We start from the raw sequence: 11,221 nt of genomic DNA, 5'->3' as shown, positions 1-11,221 counted from the left end.
TCTCTCTCTCTCTCTCTCTCTCTCTCTCTCTCTCTCTCTCTCTCTCTCTCTCTCTCTCTCTCTCTCTCTCTCTCTCTCTCTTCTCCCCTGGATCACCCGCATCTGTTCCCTAGCTTCTTACGTTACGGACCTTACCCTTCTCGTCTACAACCCGTGCCTGCTCCATCCCGTCCACATCTTTTGCGATAATTCCCTTGACGCGAGGCTTTTGAGGCTCACACGATGCCTTGGTCGCTTTTTCACGTGAGCCACAAAGCAGAAGCAAAACGACCGGAACGCAAAAAAAGCCGTTGCCTTTAGCAACATTGCTCTCCCGGGCAACTATGACGCGCGATAATTCCAAAACGAATCTTGAATGACATCGCCGTTGAGCGCGATATCAATCGCAAAAGCCTTTCGAAATTGATCGAGTATACCCGCTCGTAACGTGCTATCAGTTTCGACAGGAGGAACGAACAGCCTGTCGTTTTATTGGAATACATAAAAATTGATACTGCCATGATAGACCTTATTTCGTCGCAGGCTGTCTCTCTTTCGGGAAGTCTTCCATCAGCTATAGCGAACTTCCGTTACGGACACTCGGAACTTTTTTAAAGAATTTAAACCAACACGAGACACGACGCTCAAAGGTGTTGTTAGAAATAACGGACAAAAGTTTCTATGAAAAATCAGTGACAGAAACGAAGTACAGTCGAAAGTGGAAAAAGTTCAATACGGGCGGACTTAACCGGGAAAAATATCACGTGCAATTTATCATTGAACGAAATTGCCGCGAAAGAAAACACACGAGCCAATTGATGGCGGGTTAACGCAATAGTAATTATAATTGTGGTCTTTGCAGGATAATTAACGATAATTACCCCTCGGAAGGATGCGGGATTAAATGCAACACACGCACCTGCGTCTCGAATAAATCAGGCAGTTGCATTTGTGCGAAATAAAACGTAGCTCGCGCGCGAACGGAGCGATTTCGAATAATCGATTTGCAGCGTCTCGACGTGAGGAAGAAGCGAATTACACGGTACGTTAAGGATGTCCTACGAGCACATCAATCTGGATCCGGCCTGTAAGACTACGGGAATCGTGCGCAGCCTCTGCACATCCCTACCCTCTTCGTGCAACTGCACCGGGGACGCAATGACTCACGCGCTTTATTGCGTCGCTCAGCCGCTTACCAAAATCGATAAGAGTGACATCACTTGTGATTATCGCGGCTAAAATAGCGCGAGCTGATTCAGCCAATTCGCAATAAAGTCTACGTGGGTGTTACACGCCGCTTTTCTTATTAGCAGTCATTACGCTTCCGCGCAAACCAAGTAGAAGACCGGGTACTTCATAGTTAATAATAGCTACAACAAACTGTATCTATATATACACGAGCTGTCTCCCCGAGTGTTGGCATTTCTTCATTCTTGAGCACATTATATCATATTTATTTTGATACAAAGAGTTACGCTTAATCCGTTTTACCAAGATTGTGCCGCAAATCTCAAGATTGTCTACGCGGATTTTTTATGAATTGTCTATGTGATGTATACGTAAACTAGGAGAAAAGTATCTGGAAAACAAGAAAAGATATTTATTTTTTCAGTGGATACTTTTTTACTTTTTCTTTTTTACTTTTGAAACATATTTTATATTACTCTAGCTCTAACTTATTTAGGAAACAACATTCATAAATTTACATCAGAATTCTAAAAGTAATAAAATTTAATACAAACTTTTTAATTAATATTTTATAACTATTTTTACAACTTACTTTTTACAACTATTTTTTTAATTAATTTTTGTGAATAAGCTAATAAGGATACGTTTTTTAAACGATATCTATAGATCACTCATTGTCTATATAAATATGACATCTTATACGTTTACATTGTCTATGTAGACGTAGAGTAATATAATTTAAAACGCATAAACGCGCCCTGCCTTTTACACGATATAGGTATGTACTTGGAAATTAACTAACGTGATATGACGTCTGCCCATGTGGGCGAGGCAGATCATCTTCGTATCCCGATGCATTCGACTAATGAACGCATTCTACTGCCCACACCCTGTCGAGCGTGTTCAGAAACTAACGTAAGAAAAGGGACCGACGAGCCGCCGGAGCGGGATTGGAGTCGCGCCAAGTCGAACCACGCCATACGTACAAAGATTTGACGGATCTCCCAAGTTCTCAAGCAACTTTCCGCACTGCGGGGATTGCCGGGGGTGGACAGGGGTACAATAGGGGTGTAAAGATGACGACGCTGATAACGCCAGACGACGACGACGCGAGGAGGAAGAAGAATTCCTTACCCCTGGCGCCCCAATGTTTGCGTTTCTGATTGGACAACACGACTCACCCACATCCTCCCTTCCGTTCACTCTCTCTCTCTCTCTCTTTCTCTGCGTTCTTTTCTCATTCTCCTTTCATTTATAGCTCCAGCAATGTCGTCTGTTCTTCTTTCGCTTTTGCTTCGTTAAATCACTGGCTACATCGAGGAGATAACGCTCAAGACCTGCTTGATCTTTCTTCTCCACGATCGCGTCTATTTGCCGGCCTAATGACGCAATTACTTCTAATCCCGCGGATCTACGCCCGATGATGATAGGCACGAATCGTGGGGGTGATCGCGCGCGAAAGACAATTCCTGGTGGAATCATCGCGCGAGGGTATCTAGGGTGACCGATCGTCCCAAATTTTGCGGGACATCTCGATTTTCAATTCCCTATAGAGACGCCCCAAAAGAATTCTAGATGACATGCCATTTGGTCTGATTCACTATAAGTATATATCATAAGTAAATAAATAATATACACTTTTATTATTATGTATTATTTGTGTGATAAGAAAAGTATTAATTTTTTATTACTTTTATGTTTCGTTGGTGATTATTTTTTTATTTCATTTTAAGAATTTCATCAGTCTAATTATAGACTAATGACTTATATTAAAAATAGTAAAAGGTTATGTTTTATTGATTGTTTAATAATGTTGGCTTAATAATGAATAAACATTAGAAATTAATCGGATCATGCCCCAAATTTGTAAAGGCTCCTATCTAGGTATGCTCCAAGTTAGGTCTGCCTTTATTGACCTTAACTAGGGCCAAGAAAGGCAAAATCAGAGTAAAATTTCGTAAATAGGCCCTAAGTAAATACTAACATATATGCCCCAAGGTAGACCTGCCCTCATTGGGCCTAGATATGGCCAAGAAAAACAAATTCAAAATGAAATTTTGTAAATAGGCCCTGAGTAGGCACTGACGTAGATATCCTGAAATAGGCTTGCCATCGTTGAACCTAGATATGACCAAGGAATTCGAAATGGAATCTCGTAAATAGATCTAAATGACCTATTTACATAAATAACCTTGTCTTTGCAGTGCTTAGACAGAAGTGAGAAAAAACTGTGTAGGCCGTTTCCAGATCTCATTTTAAATTTCTACCAGGGATTTCTACTTACCTACATACATACGTGTATATAATTTATTTAATCTATCTATTTAAAAAATTAACACGTTAAAATATACCCATATATGCATAATATGATTGAGAGTTTATCATTTCAGGTATATCCCTTTCGACACGACCCGATATATCTGTCTGTTGCTTTGCGATGTACGCAGATCGTCGAAAATCTGAGCGAGATTCATAGTGATATTGCATAAATAACACTTTACAGCATTCGATGTGGAACTCGACGCTGTCGAGTGGGACTCCACGGGTTATTCGTCACATCAAAGCACACGAGCCTTATCACGGTGCGTTTCCGAGAGAAACGGAATACAAACCCTTTCAACCCCGTATCCACCGGTAGCAGGCAACAATGTAATAAAACGAGGAGAAAATCCCGCGTCGTACGGCAACGCCGTTTTTTCAGAGGAACTGCGGATTTTTTAACGCTCGAGTGCACAAAAGTTCGACCGCGAACGAATTTAGGGATGCCGGCAAAGCCGCAAAGCGCGCTGCACGCCGGAGAGAAAGGCAGAGCGCACAAAAGGAGGGCACACGCTGAAACGAAGAGCCACGAGGTGGAGGAGGAGGAGGGGGAGAAGAGAGTGGCATTCCCAAAATGCAAGGGCGCTTTCGCGTGCCAAGGGTGCGAGCCGGCTGTAACGTACGCCTCGCATGGCTGTGTGTACGTGTGGTCGCGACTCCTCGTATACACGTGTGTGTTGTACGTGCGTGGGAGACGCGTACATATTTTTTCTCACCCTCCCGTTCGTCTTCCGTCCTGAACGCGCGCCCACGCACATCGCTATAAATATGTCGTTGGCACAAGGCTAGGCGAGGACCTCACTATTCCCATGGCGCGAGCCTCCATCGTCGGTCCGACATGCACTCGGTACCCCAAGATACACCAAATGTCCTTTTGGCCGCAACATCTCTAGTCAATCCACTAATAACATCGTGATGAAAATATTAACTATCGTGGTGAAATAATAACTATCGTGGTAAAAATATTGGATTGATCAGAGAATTCGTTTGAATTTTGTTTAATAATGAATAAACATCTTGGATAGAAATTAATCGGGGAGAGGCTTCAAAGACCCTAGCTAGGTATGCCTGAAGTCTGTAAAGGCTCTGGCTAGGCATAGTTAGACCTCAGGTTAGACCTATCTTCATTGAACTTGGATATAGCTAAGAAAGACAAATTCGGAATGGAATTTCGTAAATATGCTTTGAGTAAACGTGAATACCGCTAAGAAGGCCTACCTTCGTTGGACCTAAATATGGTCAAGGACTTTGGCCCAATTGATGACGATCAAATCGCTTTACTTTAGATCAAAATAAACAGCGCATTACCACAACGGAGATAAATCCGTCACATGGAGAAAAATAATTTTGCTCTTTTAGCAAAATCGTCGTTGCTACTGCATATTCGTAGTAACAACAAAAAAATTTAGTTGACGTAACTAATTTTACAAATTATTCGTTATCAGAGCAGAAGTAATTTCGTTGCCAGGATAAACAAATTTGTTGAGTATATTTGTCCTAAGAATCACGTTAATTTGCTATCGATGCAAAATAATGTATCCTTAGCAAATTTATTTGGTATCGGAGCAAAACTGCAACTGCTTAATATATAAATCCATCATGGTTCTTACAGCAAAATAATTTGTAGATTCAGCGAATTATATCCAGCAAATAGTGATTAGTACTCTTAGCAAATCTTTTTGCTACCCATCTAATAACGAAAAAATTTTGGTAGAAAATTTGCTGGGCCAGTAAATTATTTTTCTTCGTATAAAGTACTTCAAATACCCAGAACATAAGATATAATGAAAAATTCGTCTGAATCACTTTTCAATTTCGAGTGAAAATATTGGCTCGTCGATCGAGAGTGAAGAATTCACTATACACGAATATAAGGTCACTCGAATTCGAGAGACTCAATGGCTACCCTATTTTCTGAGAGTAAATTTTACCCCAAAAAATTTAAAGAGTTTACACTGAGAAATTTACACTGATTCCTGAACACAACGTTACATGTTAGTTGTAATTTCCTACTCAACAAAGTACTCAATTGTTATATAATATATGTGTTATATAACAGTTACATTATTGAGTAGGAAATTACAACTGTACGTTATATGTAACGTTATGTTCACTGGGATTATTCTATCAGAATGTCACGTTGATATTAACTGTAAAATAAAAAATTGTTGCGTATTTTCTTGTTGTCAGAGATTTCCTTCTCTTTAATCGTTCATTACACAAAAATATTATCGTATCAAATCGATTAAATTGGCTGTAACAAAGAGGACATTCTGCGTTTGTAGAATTCTGTTTATTATTTTAGACGCGCAGAGCACGTTCCACGTGAACGCACAGCCAACCGCAGCATCGCGCCAACATTGGTTACTTTATGACATTTTAAATCGATAGTGGTCGTATTTACGCTTCGCGATGTCGTAAACAGTGAGACTTCAACATCGAGATTAGTGCTTCGCGCGATTGCAAAGTTTATGACTCTGCGAGAAAACGTGCATCTCGACGCTGTAATGGCTACGTTTTAATTTCCCCTGGCTCGTCCCGAATTTATCGCTGCATGCATTTCGAACGACTGAGGTCAAGACAGTTCAAGTTGCGTAAGGATGCACGTTCTTCCTAATGCAAGTGATGTTTCGCAGTTTACATGGAGACTGTCTTCCGTTTTAAATGAAAGAGACAGATCCATGTAAAAAATTGCTTGCAATACCAAAATGACGTATTTCTTCGGCTTCGTGCGACAATAACGTTCTGTCAGGTAAGTTCCTCGAAAGGAGCATCGCACACGTATACTCAGAGACACATCTCGCGGCGAAAATATATCAGCAAATTGTGTTTACCATCGACGAAAGTCTGTAACCGATACTGCCGTGAGGAAAATTTACGTAATGCTATCTCGTTCTTCAAAATTGCTTTTCCTAAAGTAGAAACAGAATTGTATCTCTTTCTATACTCGTTTCTTACAGATACGCATAATTATCAAGTTGTTCGTGTAAATAACAATTGTTTAAATACAAATAATGTGCCAGATTTGTAGAGAATAAATTAATTTAACACCTTCATACCGTGTTCTGTGCACATTTCAAATATGGAAACAGAAACATATTTCAAATATGGAAATAGAAGGGAAAATAAGTCTCCGAGTCTAATTTGGCACATTTGACGGAGGCTTGCAGGTAGATTGCGGTTTGCAAGCGTGAATGAACCGACGCTATCACTTGATAGAGGTTACAGCTACGTTGCGAAACGGAACATAGCAGTCGAGTGTTAACCAACTCCAGTTTGAATGCTGAAACTTTCTGCCAGACGCAATCGGTCCTCTCGCGGACACGTATTTGTACTTGTTATGCCGAGAGAATTCACGTATGTGCCTCTATGGACAGCGGAGTTTCTCGGGGAGTACAGCAACCCCTGATGTTTGAGTATTTTCCAGCATTTACTCCGTCGTCGAGAAATCACTGATAACATCAATCTCAGCTGGCAACGTTTCACGGCAATTCTTGATAAATAAATGAACAGTAAAAGCATCCTTTGCATCATCAAATTACCATAAACTGCCACTTCACTTTATCACTAAACAAGCGAGATATTTCTGCGCCCTTTCTCGGCAATAAGAAAATATTCAGTGATCCAAACTACATTATTAACAATTACTAAAACGCGTTATAGAATCGCTGCCAAGATTTATTCTATTTTTATTATATGCCTAAATAATAAACAATCATAAAATAGTAGTTAGCGATATCGGAGTACAGAGAACAGACAATTCGAAACTTTCTTTTAGAACATTCTCGCACAAAATAGCCCGACAATTCGCTCAACATATCATGGATATGCTATACATGCTGAAGACCATACGAGCGCGGTACTTTCGCCGCAGTTTCCTGTCGGCGTGAAGCACCCCCGAAAGTCCAGGCTTTAAAGTTCCGTGTAGAACAAAACAACTAGCGTTATACGGCGAGGAGTTGAACCTCCCCTCTTTCCTTCTCTCGCGCAGATCGTTGTCCTATATACTTATATGAACTCATATATGCCATTGACGCTCCAGCGTGAAACGCGGCCAGCGGCCTGCTATATATCATGCTCACATGGCAATACAATTATCCCCTCGAGATCGGAGTTCGCTCAACGTTCATTCGCGCACGCTGTTTTACCGGTCGTTGACAATGTTTTCGAAAATATAAATTGTCTGGCCAAAAGTCGGCGCACGCTTTTCAAATTGAAGCAAATTGGAGCATCGAGCGACATTGAAAGTTGCCAACTCGCGAAACGTGAAATATTAAAAAGTGAAACGTTGTCGTGGTCACGGATTCACAATCGTATGTCAGTCCAGGCAGATTTTTCGAAAGTTGTAAACCAACTTATATACATGTAAAAAAAAAGCGAACAAAGCGATATCAACACAAAACGTGCTACTCAAGAATCATAGCGCTACGTAATTGTGTTTGTTTGTCAAGAAAGATTCGACATATTCTCGCGCTTCACGTAAATAAGGGAAAAACACGTCGAAACTTTTCCGATTCTATATTTCAAATATCTGCACAACTGCTGACTCCACTGACACCATCTGCCCGGCGAAGACGAGGAAAAAGAATCCAACACGACTGCACTATCCGACGATCCCACCCACGTGTTCGCGAGTGCAGCTATTGCAGCGAGAACCGTGTATCGTCGTGCGCATAGAACAAGAGAATATAGAACACAGATTGTCAAGAATCTCGCAGTATTCACCTTTTCATCCCGACAAAACAATGTTGAATAGACGGTCTCGCGATACGCGCTCAAGACTGTCAGCACCGGAACAGCGAATTTGGACACCGCGTTCACCCTCGAGAATTGGACTGACTCGAGTCACACGCCAGGATAAGACAGACAGACAGACAAGCAGACACACGACAGTGTACGAGAGACGAAAGTGTTTACGCCGACGGGTCGACGTGAACGGACGTGTGTACGTGTGTGGTGGCGAAACGTCGTCGCGAGCTGTTAGGTATGGTCCAGGAATAACCTTCCCGGGAGGTAGGGATCGCGAGGGATGCCAGAATGGACTCACCTGTGCCGGCGGGCTGAGGTGTGCGGACTCTGCGGGACTCGCGGCCGGCTCCGACCGGGTAGCACAGCGTGAATGTGAAGCACAAGTGCAAAATCTCCGTTGACACGGCTACGCCGCTCGAGTGGTCGGTGTGGACTGCAGAAAAGCCCGCAGATGATATCAGAGACCTAGGAGAGACTGCATGACATCATCGCCGGCCAATCCGCGCGTGCCTACCGGCGCGCAGGCGTCGCACCCTCCGGCGCCGGGGGTGCTTGCGATATATCGCAATCGATTGCATGACTTCGCGCTCCTGACGACAGAGCTCTCTGCTGGCCAGGCTTCACCCTCGGCTTTAAAATGTGGCGCGTATGGTCTGCGATACGTGGGGGCTCGCGCACACACGCGTCGCCCATAGTCTATTCATATTTCATAGGTTGTGAGAAGTCCTCTGTTGATCTGATGCCAATTTTCTTTCAATGTTTTCAAAATGATGATACTTCGTGGATTACGGTAAAAGTACCAAGATTACATCCTAAAATATCTTTTTTGAAGAAAATTTTACTGGAAACTTATAGTATATCTCACTCAAAAAAATAGTCTTGCAGTCATAGCGGAAATTATATAGACACGAAAAATTAGCTAAGATGAATAAATAACGAGCAAATATCCATTAGATGTTATAAACACTTTGAAGCCAATCATGGCTTTTCTTTAAGCACTTCAAAGTATTTGCAATGTTTAATGAATTACACTCAATACTGCTATATCGCATGTTATGAATTTAATCAATTAAATAACAAAATCAATTAAGAAAGACAGAATTTCTATCTGAACTAATCATAAAATTTAGCAATGAAATCTTTCTGTGACACCAATATATATAAATTAAAACAAAATTAATAATTGGTAACAAGACTTTTATTGCTATTTATCTGCAAAATGTTGTTGTTGTAAATTCTATATACCACAGACAATTTTCTAACAGACCCAAAAAACGACAATAAATTTCAAATGTAACATTTAAAAAACTACATAAATTAACAAAATATTCTCTTGAATGTATATAAATTACAAATTTTCGGTAAAATTTTCCTCAAAAAAGATGTTTTAGAATGCAACCTAATTTGCGGCCACTTTGATGGAACTTTTGAACTAGTTTTCTTTTATCCAAGATTTTTAGGCGCAAAAGATATCTTGTCTGACTGTCGTAAATGTGAATTTTTTAGAGTTTACTCTTTAAAATTATTATTACTTATCCAAGATTCCACTAATATAATTAAGCGCTTTTTAATTGTTGACATTTCGATCATTCTTAATAACATGAATTAAAAACTAACAAATATCGTTGAAATATAAACTCTACTAAATATGTGTTATTACCAAATTTCTGGGACACGTTTTATTTTGTATATGCCTCAAAACCTACAAACTTATAAACTATAAATAACGCATTTGTTTAATTAACAGACACGCGATAAGAAGAGACACGGTTTCGGCGCGCACATCAGTTAGCACATTGGTGAAATGTGTTAACACGGGTAAATATCAGATAAGTCGTCTGCTGGCTGATATCAAACATGATACAGGACCGTGTAAACGTTATCAAAGTGACGCTCGATAAAAGTGTTTTACATACGCCGTTTCTCATCGAGTCTCGTTGTAGACAACAGGTAAGTATCTTTGTCGCTTCGCCGCGGTGAGCTTGAAATATGTAAAATTATTCCTGGATATTCGCGGCGAGGCGTTTTCGAAGCATCGGGACGCCGCATTCCTTGAGTACTCACGGATATATCCTAGTTGCAAGCTCGTGAGCCAAACACACACACCCGTGCGACGCTGCAGGTGCGAGGAAGCCTCGTAGAGGAACATTATCATACTCGTGAATACAAAAGTCTCTTTTGTAAAAGCGCGAATACGGAACTGCCGTATGAAAAGCGGGTCGAGCGCCGACTACTTCGGAAGAACGTTGCAGAATCGCAAAGTGCGCGGAGATGCCTAATTTTCTGTGAAAAGTTCGAGACTCTTCACGTCTGCACACTGTGATTTAACAGCGAGAAATCCTTCTGTCACACGTTCTTCTTTTTACCCCAAAATATATTCCACGGGACGAACTATGTTTGTGCGCGTGCCAAACGTCACTTACGTAATAGTAGGGAGAAAATAAATATAACGACATTTCTCAGCAGTTTTCACAATGTAATACGCGACATGTGGCAACTTCACGGAAGCATCCATCAATCCCAGAAAGCCTTCCCCTGTCAAACAATAAGATCCCGATATCCTGCAAATCGATTTGGCGTCCCGTGACTTCGCTTTCAAATGTAGGAGGGCTGTGTATTCCACGTACTTATGAAACTACAAGCGATACACGCGTGCCTACACATGTCGGAAGTCGGTTCCCTTCGAATGCGAGCCGGCAAAGGTAGGTAGGTATGAGGAATGGCCGAATTATGCGACATATTGCACGGTTCGAATCCCCCCTCTCGAGAGCATAGTCGGATATTCGGGAAGGAAAAGTGGTGTTCATAAACAAGAGGAATTGTCTCGGCTGACTGCACGTTACTCTGTGCAAGCTACGAAGTAAGAGTAAACAGGTGAATAAGTTTCGTTGCAAACATGTGAAAAATTAATTATTCGATCTACTAGTGTACTCTCAGCCCGTATTATTACGTAATCAATTAATTATTGCTAATTGAGTTGTCGTTC

General features: G+C 41.1%; 1 protein-coding gene across 2 annotated transcripts in view; it reads right to left on the bottom strand.

Annotated features, from left to right (window-relative positions):
- LOC116851081 (splicing factor, arginine/serine-rich 19-like) overlaps positions 1 to 11,221 on the bottom strand; it is a 164,387-nt gene that overhangs the window by 89,988 nt on the left and 63,178 nt on the right. Inside the window, exon 1 of one of the 2 annotated variants that reach the window (XM_032830122.1) lies at positions 8,534 to 8,697. The exons of the other annotated variant lie outside the window; for it this stretch is intronic. The gene's annotated coding sequence lies outside the window, so the exon portion shown is untranslated. Of the gene's footprint in view, positions 1 to 8,533; positions 8,698 to 11,221 lie in introns of those variants that run through there. 2 annotated transcript variants of the gene reach the window in all.

This window comes from Odontomachus brunneus, unplaced genomic scaffold (assembly GCF_010583005.1).
Source record: "Odontomachus brunneus isolate Ranch 3 - 2012 unplaced genomic scaffold, Obru_v1 Obru_scaffold_165, whole genome shotgun sequence".
NCBI lineage: Eukaryota > Metazoa > Arthropoda > Insecta > Hymenoptera > Formicidae > Odontomachus > Odontomachus brunneus.
This window is presented reverse-complemented; position numbering and strand designations above follow the sequence as displayed.